This window comes from Oncorhynchus nerka, linkage group LG12 (genome assembly GCF_034236695.1).
Source record: "Oncorhynchus nerka isolate Pitt River linkage group LG12, Oner_Uvic_2.0, whole genome shotgun sequence".
Taxonomy (NCBI): Eukaryota; Metazoa; Chordata; class Actinopteri; order Salmoniformes; family Salmonidae; genus Oncorhynchus; species Oncorhynchus nerka.
Window position 1 is genome coordinate 11,920,480 of NC_088407.1, and position 11,268 is coordinate 11,931,747.

The following is an 11,268-nucleotide window of genomic DNA, read 5'->3' on the forward strand; positions in this document are numbered from 1 at the left end:
GGTAGTAGTAGTGAGTAAGTAGTAATGATGATGGTAGTTGTAGTAATGATGATGGTAGTAGTAGTGATGATGATGGTAGTTGTAGTAATGATGATGGTAGTTGTAGTGATGATGGTAGTTGTAGTAATGATGATGGTAGTAGTAGTAATGATGATGGTAGTTGTAGTAATGATGATGGTAGTTGTAGTAATGATGATGGTAGTAGTAGTGATGGTGATGGTAGTTGTAGTAATGATGATGGTAGTAGTAGTAATGATGATGGTAGTTGTAGTAATGATGATGGTAGTTGTAGTAATGATGATGGTAGTAGTAGTAATGATGATGGTAGTAGTAGTAATGATGATGGTAGTTGTAGTAATGATGATGGTAGTAGTAGTAATGATGATGGTAGTAGTAGTAATGATGATGGTAGTTGTAGTAATGATGATGGTAGTTGTAGTGATGATGGTAGTTGTAGTAATGATGATGGTAGTAGTAGTGATGATGATGGTAGTTGTAGTAATGATGATGGTAGTTGTAGTCCTGATGGTAGTTGTAGTAATGATGATGGTAGTTGTAGTAATGATGATGGTAGTTAGTATGGTAGTAGTAGTAATGATGTAGTAGTTGTAGTATGATGATGATGTATGGTAGTAATGATGATGGATGATGATGGTAGTTGTAGTAGTAGTAGTAGTAATGATGATGGTAGTTGTAGTGATGATGGTGGTATAGTTGTAGTAATGATGATGGTAGTTGTAGTAATGATATGGGGTAGCATGGGGTAGTAATGATGATGGTAGGTAGTAGTAATGATGATGGTAGTAGTAGCGTGATGGACTAGTAATGATGGAAGGTTGCAAGTTCAATGATGGAGTGACATGAGTAGTACAGTAATGATGTCGTTCTGATGGTAGAACAATGGCAGTTAATGATGATGGTAGTAGTAGTAATGATGATGGTATTGAAAATGATGATGGTAGTAGTAGTAATGAGTAGTAGTGTAATGGTTAGCAAGTTCATGATGGTAGTAGTGATGATGAGTAGTACAAATGATGATGGTTCTGCACCTGAACAAGGCAGTTAACCCGCTGTTCCTGGTAGTAGCCGTCATGAAAAGTAGTAAGTAATGATTGTTCTTAAATGATGATGTACTTAGCCTGGTTAAATGATGATGGTAGTTGTAAAATGATGAAAAATGAAAATAAAAAATAAAAGTAGTAGTAGTAATGATGATGGTAGTTAGTAGTAATGATGATGGTAGTTGTAGTAATGATGATGGTAGTTGTAGTAATGATGATGGTAGTAGTAGTAATGATGGTAGTGTATGTAGTAATGATGATGGTAGTTGTAGTAATGATGATGGTAGTTGTAGTAATGATGATGGTAGTAGTAGTAATGATGATGGTAGTAGTAGTAATGATGATGGTAGTTGTAGTAATGATGATGGTAGTAGTAGTAATGATGATGGTAGTAGTAGTAATGATGATGGTAGTAGTAGTAATGATGATGGTAGTAGTAGTAATGATGATGGATGTAGTAATGATGATGGTAGTAGTAGTAATGATGATGGTAGTAGTAGTAATGATGATGGTAGTAGTAGTAATGATGATGGTAGTTGTAGTAATGATGATGGTAGTAGTAGTAATGATGATGGTAGTAGTAGTAATGATGATGGTAGTTGTAGTAATGATGATGGTAGTGATGGTAGTAATGATAATGATGATGATGGTAGTAGTAGTAATGATGATGGTAGCAGTAATGATGATGGTAGTAGTAGTAATAATGATGGTAGTAGTAATGATGATGGTAGTTGTAGTAATGATGATGGTAGTAGTAGTAATGATGATGGTAGTAGTAGTAGTAATGATGATGGTAGTAGTAGTAATGATGATGGTAGTAGTAGTAATGATGATGGTAGTTGTAGTAATGATGATGGTAGTAGTAGTAATGATGATGGTAGTAGTAGTAATAATGATGATGGTAGTAGTAGTAATGATGATGGTAGTTGTAGTAATGATGATGGTAGTAGTAGTAATGATGATGGTAGTTGTAGTAATGATGATGGTAGTTGTAGTAATGATGATGGTAGTTGTAGTAATGATGATGGTAGTAGTAGTAATGATGATGGTAGTAGTAGTAATGATGATGGTAGTAGTAGTAATGATGATGGTAGTAGTAGTAATGATGATGGTAGTTGTAGTAATGATGATGGTAGTTGTAGTAATGATGATGGTAGTAGTAGTGATGATGATGGTAGTTGTAGTAATGATGATAGTAGTAATGATGATGGTAGTAGTAGTAATGATGATGGTAGTTGTAGTAATGATGATGGTAGTAATGTAGTAGTAATGATGATGGTAGTTAGTAATGATGATGGTAGTTGTAGTAATGATGGTAGTTGTAGTAATGATGATGGTAGTTGTAGACCTGATGATGGTAGTTGTAGTAATGATGGTAGTTGTAGTAATGATGATGGTAGGTAGTAATGATGATGGTAGTTGTAGTAATGATGATGGTAGTAGTAGTAATGATGATGGTAGTAGTGTAGTAGTGTAGTAATGATGATGGTAGTTGTAGTAATGATGATGGTAGTAGTAGTAATGATGATGGTAGTTGTAGTAATGATGATGGTAGATGATGGTAGTAGTAATGATGATGGTAGTTGTAGTAATGATGATGGTAGTAGTAGTGATGATGATGGTAGTTGTAGTAATGATGATGGTAGTTGTAGTGATGATGGTAGTAGTAGTAATGATGATGGTAGTAGTAGTAATGATGATGGTAGTTGTAGTAATGATGATGGTAGTAGTAGTAATGATGATGGTAGTAGTAGTAATGATGATGGTAGTAGTAGTGATGATGATGGTAGTAGTAGTAATGATGATGGTAGTAGTAGTGATGATGATGGTAGTTGTAGTAATGATGATGGTAGTAGTAGTAATGATGATGGTAGTAGTAGTAATGATGATGGTAGTAGTAATGATGATGGTAGTAGTAGTAATGATGATGGTAGTTGTAGTAATGATGATGGTAGTAGTAGTAATGATGATGGTAGTAGTAGTAATGATGATGGTAGTAGTAGTGATGATGGTAGTTGTAGTAATGATGATGGTAGTAGTAGTAATGATGATGGTAGTAGTAGTAATATGATGGTAGTGATGATGGTAGTTGTAGTAATGATGATGGTAGTTGTAGTAATGATGATGGTAGTTGTAGTAATGATGATGGTAGTTGTAGTAATGATGGATGAGTTGTAGTAGATGTAGTAGTAATGATGATGGTAGTAGTAGTAATGATGATGGTAGTTGTAGTAATGATGATGATGATGATGTATGGTAGTAGTAGTAGTAATGATGATGTGGTAGTAGTAATGATGATGATGGCGTTGAGTAGTAATGATGATGGTAGTAGTAAGATGATGATGACAATGATGATGGTAGTAGTAGTAGTAATGATGATGGCAGTAGTAATGATGATGGTAGTTAATGATGTTCCTAGGTAGTAATGAAATGATAGAAGTTGTAATGATGATGGTAGTAGTAGTAATGATGAAGGTAGTAATGATGATGGTAGTAGTAGTAATAATGAACAAGTGGTAGTAGTGTAATGATGGTAATGATGATGGTAGTAATTTGTAGTAACTGATGATGGTATAGTAATGATGATGGTAAAATGATGAATAGTAGTTGTAAAAAATGATGGTAGTAGTAGTAATGATGATGGTAGTAGTAGTAATGATGATGGTAGTTGTAGTAATGATGATGGTAGTAGTAGTAATGATGATGGTAGTAGTAGTAATGATGGTAGTAGTAGTAATGATGATGGTAGTAGTAGTAATGATGATGGTAGTTGTAGTAATGATGATGGTAGTAGTAGTAATGATGATGGTAGTAGTAGTGATGATGGTAGTAGTAGTAATGATGATGGTAGTAGTAGTAATGATGATGGTAGTAGTAGTAATGATGGATGGTAGTAGTAGTAATGATGATGGTAGTAGTAGTAGTAATGATGATGGTAGTAGTAGTAATGATGATGGTAGTAGTAGTAATGATGATGGTAGTAGTAGTAATGATGATGGTAGTAGTAATGATGATGGTAGTAGTAGTAATGATGATGGTAGTAGTAGTAATGATGATGGTAGTAGTAGTAATGATGATGGTAGTAGTAGTAATGATGATGGTAGTTGTAGTAATGATGATGATAATGAGATGGTAGTAGTAGTATGATGATGGTAGTAGTAGTGATGATGATGTAATGATGAGTAGTAGTAGTAATGATGATGGTAGTAGTAGTAATGATGATGGTAGTTGTAGTAATGATGATGGTAGTAGTAGTAATGATGATGGTAGTAGTAGTAATGATGATGGTAGTAGTAGTAATGATGATGGTAGTAGTAGTAATGATGATGGTAGTTGTAGTAATGATGTAATGATGATAGTATGATGTAGTAGTAATGATGATGGTAGTAGTGAGTAATGATGATGGTAGTAGTAGTATGATGATGATGGATGGTAGTAGTAGTGATGATGGTGGTAGTAGTAGTAATGATGGTGGTAGTAGTAGTAGTAATGATGATGGTAGTAGTAGTAATGATGATGGTAGTAGTAGTAATGATGATGGTAGTAGTAGTAATGATGATGGTAGTAGTAGTAATGATGATGGTAGTAGTAGTAATGATGATGGTGGTAGTAGTAGTAATGATGGTGGTAGTAGTAGTAATGATGATGGTAGTAGTAGTAATGATGATGGTAGTAGTAGTAATGATGATGGTAGTAGTAGTAGTAATGATGATGGTAGTAGTAGTAATGATGATGGTAGTTGTAGTAATGATGATGGTAGTAGTAGTAATGATGATGGTAGTTGTAGTAATGATGATGGTAGTAGTAGTAATGATGATGGTAGTTGTAGTAATGATGATGGTAGTAGTAGTAATGATGATGGTAGTAGTAGTAATGATGATGGTAGTAGTAGTAATGATGATGGTAGTAGTAGTAATGATGATGGTAGTAGTAGTAATGATGATGGTAGTAGTAGTAATGATGATGGTAGTAGTAGTAGTAATGATGATGGTAGTTAGTAGTAATGATGATGGTAGTAGTAGTAATGATGATGGTAGTAGTAGTAATGATGATGGTAGTTGTAGTAATGATGATGGTAGTAGTAGTAATGATGATGGTGGTAGTAGTAGTAATGATGATGGTAGTTGTAGTAATGATGATGGTAGTTGTAGTAATGATGATGGTAGTAGTAGTAATGATGATGGTAGTTGTAGTAATAATGATGGTAGTAGTAGTATGATGATGGTAGTAGTAGTAATGATGATGATGATGGTAGTAGTAATAATAATGATGGTAGTAGTAGTAATGATGATGGTAGTTGTAGTAATGATGATGGTAGTAGTAGTAATGATGATGGTAGTAGTGATGATGATGGTAGTAGTAGTAATGATGATGGTAGTAGTAGTAATGATGATGGTAGTAGTAGTAATGATGATGGTAGTAGTAGTAATAATGATGATGTAGTAATGTAGTAGTAATGATGATGGTAGTAGTATGTAGTAATGATGATGGTAGTAGTAGTAATGATGATGGTAGTAGTAGTAATGATGGTGGTAGTAGTAGTAATGATGGTGGTAGTAGTAGTAATGATGGTGGTAGTAGTAATGATGGTGGTAGTAGTAATGATGGTGGTGGTAGTAATGATGATGATGGTAGTAGTAGTAATAATGATGGTAGTAGTAGTAATGATGATGGTAGTTGTAGTAATGATGATGATGGTAGTAGTAGTAGTAATGATGGTAGTAGTAGTAATGATGATGGTAGTAGTAGTAATGATGATGGTAGTAGTAGTAATGATGATGGTAGTAGTAGTAATGATGATGGTAGTAGTAGTAATGATGATGGTAGTAGTAGTAATGATGATGGTAGTAGTAGTAATGATGATGGTAGTAGTAGTAATGATGATGGTAGTAGTAGTAATGATGATGTAATAATAGTAGTAGTAATGATGATGGTAGTTGTAGTAATGATGATGGTAGTAGTAGTAATGATGGTGGTAGTAGTGATGATGATGGTAGTAGTAGTAGTAATGAATGATGATGATAGTAGTAGTAAGTAATGATGATGGTAGTAGTAGTATGATGATGGTATGATGATGGTGGTAGTAGTAGTAATGATGATGGTAGTAGTAGTAATAATGATGATGGTAGTAGTAGTAATGATGATGGTAGTTGTAGTAATGATGATGGTAGTAGTAGTAATGATGATGGTAGTTGTAGTAATGATGATAGTAGTAGTGATGTATGGTAGTAGTAGTAATGATGATGGTAGTAGTAGTAATGATGATGGTAGTTGTAGTAATGATGATGGTAGTAGTAGTAATGATGATGGTAGTAGTAGTAATGATGATGGTAGTTGTAGTAATGATGATGGTAGTAGTAGTGATGATGATGGTAGTAGTAGTAGTGATGATGATGGTAGTAGTAGTATGATGATGATGTAGTAGTAGTAGTGATGATGATGGTAGTAGTAGTAATAATGATGGTAGTAGTAGTAATGATGATGGTAGTAGTAGTAATGATGATGGTAGTAGTAGTAATGATGATGGTAGTTGTAGTGATGATGATGGTAGTAGTAGATGATGGTAGTAGTAATGATGATGGTAGATGATGGTAGTAGTAATGATGATGGTAGTTGTAGTAATGATGATGGTAGTAGTAGTGATGATGATGGTAGTAGTATGATGATGGTAGTAGTAGTGATGATGATGGTAGTAGTAGTAATGATGATGGTAGTAGTAGTAATGATGATGGTGGTAGTAGTAATAATGATGATGGTAGTAGTAGTAATGATGGTAGTTGTAGTGATGATGATGGTAGTTGTAGTAATGATGATGGTAGTAGTAATGATGATGGTAGTAGTAGTAATGATGATGGTAGTAGTAGTAATAATGATGGTGGTAGTAGTAATGATGATGGTAGTAGTAGTAATGATGATGGTAGTAGTAGTAATGATGATGGTAGTAGTAGTAATGATGATGGTAGTAGTAGTAATGATGATGGTATGGTAGTAGTAGTGATGATGATGGTAGTAGTAATGGTAGTAGATGATGATGGTAGTTGTAGTAGTAATAATGATGGTAGTAGTAGTAATAATGATGATGGTAGTAGTAGTAATGATGATGGTAGTTGTAGTAATGATGATGGTAGTAGTAGTAATGATGATGTATGATGATGAGTAGTAGTAGTAATGATGATGGTAGTAGTAGTAATGATGATGGTAGTAGTGTAATGATGATGGTAGTAGTAGTAATGATGATGGTAGTAGTAGTAATGATGATGGTAGTTGTAGTAATGATGATGGTAGTAGTAGTAATGATGATGGTAGTAGTAGTAATGATGATGGTAGTAGTAGTAATAATGATGGTAGTAGTAATGATGATGGTAGTTGTAGTAATGATGATGGTAGTTGTAGTAATGATGATGGTAGTAGTAGTAATGATGATGGTAGTAGTGATGATGATGGTAGTAGTAATGATGATGGTAGTAGTAGTAATGATGATGGTAGTTGTAGTAATGATGATGGTAGTAGTAATAATAATGATGGTAGTAGTAGTAATGATGATGGTAGTTGTAGTAATGATGATGGTAGTTGTAGTAATGATGATGGTAGTAGTAGTAATGATGATGATGGTAGTTGTAGTGATGATGATGGTAGTAGTAGTAATAATGATGATGGTAGTAGTAGTAATAATGATGGTAGTAGTAGTAATGATGGTGGTAGTAGTAGTAATGATGGTGGTAGTAGTAGTAGTAATGATGATGGTAGTAGTAGTAATAATGATGATTGTAGTAGTAGTAATGATGGTGGTAGTAGTAGTAGTAATGATGATGGTAGTAGTAGTAATAATGATGATGGTAGTAGTAGTAATGATGATGGTAGTTGTAGTAATGATGATGGTGGTAGTAGTAATAATGATGATGGTAGTAGTAGTAATGATGGTAGTTGTAGTGATGATGATGGTAGTTGTAGTAATGATGATGGTAGTAGTAATGATGATGGTAGTAGTAATGATGATGGTAGTTGTAGTAATAATGATGGTAGTAGTAGTAATGATGATGGTAGTAGTAGTAATGATGATGGTAGTTGTAGTAATGATGATGGTAGTTGTAGTGATGATGATGGTAGTAGTAGTAGTGATGATGATGGTAGTAGTAGTAATGATGATGGTAGTTGTAGTGATGATGATGGTAGTAGTAGTAATAATGATGGTAGTAGTAGTAATGATGGTAGTAGTAGTGATGATGATGGTAGTAGTAGTAATAATGATGGTAGTTGTAGTGATGATGATGGTAGTAGTAGTAATAATGATGGTAGTAGTAATGATGATGGTAGTTGTAGTGATGATGATGGTAGTTGTAGTGATGATGATGGTAGTAGTGATGATGATGGTAGTAGTAGTAATGATGGTAGTAGTAGTGATGATGGTGGTAGTAGTAGTAATGATGGTAGTAGTAGTGATGATGATGGTAGTAGTAGTAATGATGATGGTAGTAGTAGTAATGATGATGGTAGTAGTAATGATGATGGTAGTTGTAGTAATGATGATGGTAGTTGTAGTGATGATGATGGTAGTTGTAGTGATGATGGTAGTTGTAGCGATGATGGTAGTTGTAATGATGATGGTAGTTGTAGTGATGATGGTAGTTGTAGTGATGATGATGGTAGTAGTAGTAATGATGATGATGGTAGTTAGTAGTGATGATGATGGTAGTAGTAGTAATGATGATGGATGTAGTAGATGATGGTAGTTGTAGTAATGATGATGGTAGTAGTAGTAATGATGGTAGTAGTAGATGATGATGGTAGTTAGTAGTAATGATGATGGTAGTTGTAGTAATGATGATGGTAGTTGTAGTAATGATGATGGTAGTTGTAGTGATGATGGATGGTAGTGATGGTAGTAGTAATGATGATGGTAGTAGTAGTAATGATGATGGTAGTAGTGATGATGGTAGTAGTAGTGATGATGATGGTAGTAGTAGTGATGATGATGGTAGTAGTAGTAATGATGGTAGTAGTAGTGATGATGGTGGTAGTAGTAGTAATGATGGTAGTAGTAGTGATGATGATGGTAGTAGTAGTAATGATGATGGTAGTAGTAATGATGATGTAGTAGTAGTAGTAATGATGATGGTAGTAGTAGTAATGATGATGGTAGTAGTGGTAATGATGGTGGTAGTAGTAGTAATGATGATGGTAGTAGTAATAATAATGATGGTAGTAGTAGTGATGATGGTAGTAGTAGTGATGATGGTAGTAGTAGTAATGATGGTAGTAGTAGTAATGATGATGGTAGTAGTAATGATGATGGTAGTAGTAGTAATGATGATGGTAGTAGTAGTAATGATGATGGTAGTAGTAGTAATGATGATGGTAGTAGTAGTAATGATGATGGTAGTAGTAGTAATGATGATGGTAGTAGTAATGATGATGGTAGTAGTAGTATGATGAGTAGTAGTAATGATGGTAGTAGTAATGATGATGTAGTAGTAGATGAGTAATGAGTAATGATGGTAGTAGTAGTAATGATGATGGTAGTAGTAATGATGATGGTAGTAGTAGTAATGATGGTAGTAGTAGTAATGATGATGGTAGTGTAGTGATGATGGTAGTAGTAGTAATGATGATGGTAGTTGTAGTAATGATGATGGTAGTAGTAGTAATGATGATGGTAGTTAGTAGTAATGATGAGTAGTAGTAATGATGGTGGTAGTAATGTAGTAGTAATGATGGTGGTAGTGGTAGTGAGGTAGTAATAATGATGATGGTAGTAGTAGTAATGATGATGGTGTAGTAGTAATGATGATGGTAGTAGTAATGATGATGGTAGTAGTAGTAATGATGATGGTAGTAGTAGTAATGATGATGGTAGTAGTAGTAATGATGATGGTAGTTAGTAGTAATGATGATGGTAGTAGTAGTAATAATGATGATGGTAGATGGTAGTAGTAATGATGATGGTAGTAGTAGTAATAATGATGGTAGTTGTAGTAATGATGATGGTAGTTGTAGTAGTAATGATGATGGTAGTTGTGTAATGAAGTTGATGATGGTAGTTGTAGTAATGATGATGGTAGTAGTAGTAATGATGATGGTAGTTGTAGTAATGATGATGGTAGTAGTAGTAATGATGATGGTAGTAGTAGTAATAATGATGGTAGTAGTAGTAATAATGATGGTAGTTGTAGACCTGATGATGGTAGTTGTAGTCCTGATGATGGTAGTTGTAGACCTGATGATGGTAGTTGTAGTCCTGATGGTGGTATTTGTAGTCCTGATGATGGTAGTTGTAGTAGTAGGGTAGCAGGGGCGGGGCGGCAGGTTAGCCTAGTGGTTAGAGCGTTGGACTAGTAACCGGAAGGTTGCAAGTTCAACCCCCCGAGCTGACAAGGTACAAATCTGTCGTTCTGCACCTGAACAAGGCAGTTAACCCACTGTTCCTAGGCCGTCATTGAAAATAAGAATTTGTTCTTAACTGACTTGCCTGGTTAAATAAAGGTAAAATAAAAATAAAATAAAAAATAAAAGTAGTAGTAGTAATGATGATGGTAGTTGTAGACCTGATGATGGTTGTTGTAGTACTGATGTAATGGTGAGGATCACAGTTATAACTTTGTTATAGTTTTAGTAGGTAGAGATGTTAGAGGTAGAAATGCTACTAGTGGTAAAGGTAGTCCTAGTAATGGTTGATGTGCCCAAGAACACCAAGGTAACCTGTGTAAATGACTACCGACCCGTTGCACTCACTTCTGTAGACATGAAGTGCTATGAAAGGCTGGTCATGGCTCACACCTACACCATCATCCCAGAAACCCTAGACCCACACCAATTTGAATACCGCCCTAACAGATCCACAGATTATGCCATCTCTATTGCACTCCACACTGCCCTTTCCCACCTGGACAAAAGGAACACCTATGTGAGAATGCTATTCATTGACTACAGCTCAGCGTTCAACACCATAGTGACCTCAGAGCTCATCACTAAGCTAAGGACCCTGGGACTAAACACCTCCCTCTACAACTGGATCCCGGGCTTCCTGACGGGCCGCCCCCAGGTAATAAGGGTAGGTAACAACACATCCGCCACGCTGATCCTCAACATGGGGGCCCCTCAGGGGTGCGTTCTCAGCCCCTTCCTGTACTCCCTGCTCACTCATGACTGCACAGCCAGGCACGACTCCAACACCGTCATTAAGTTTGCAGATGGCACAACAGTGGTAGGC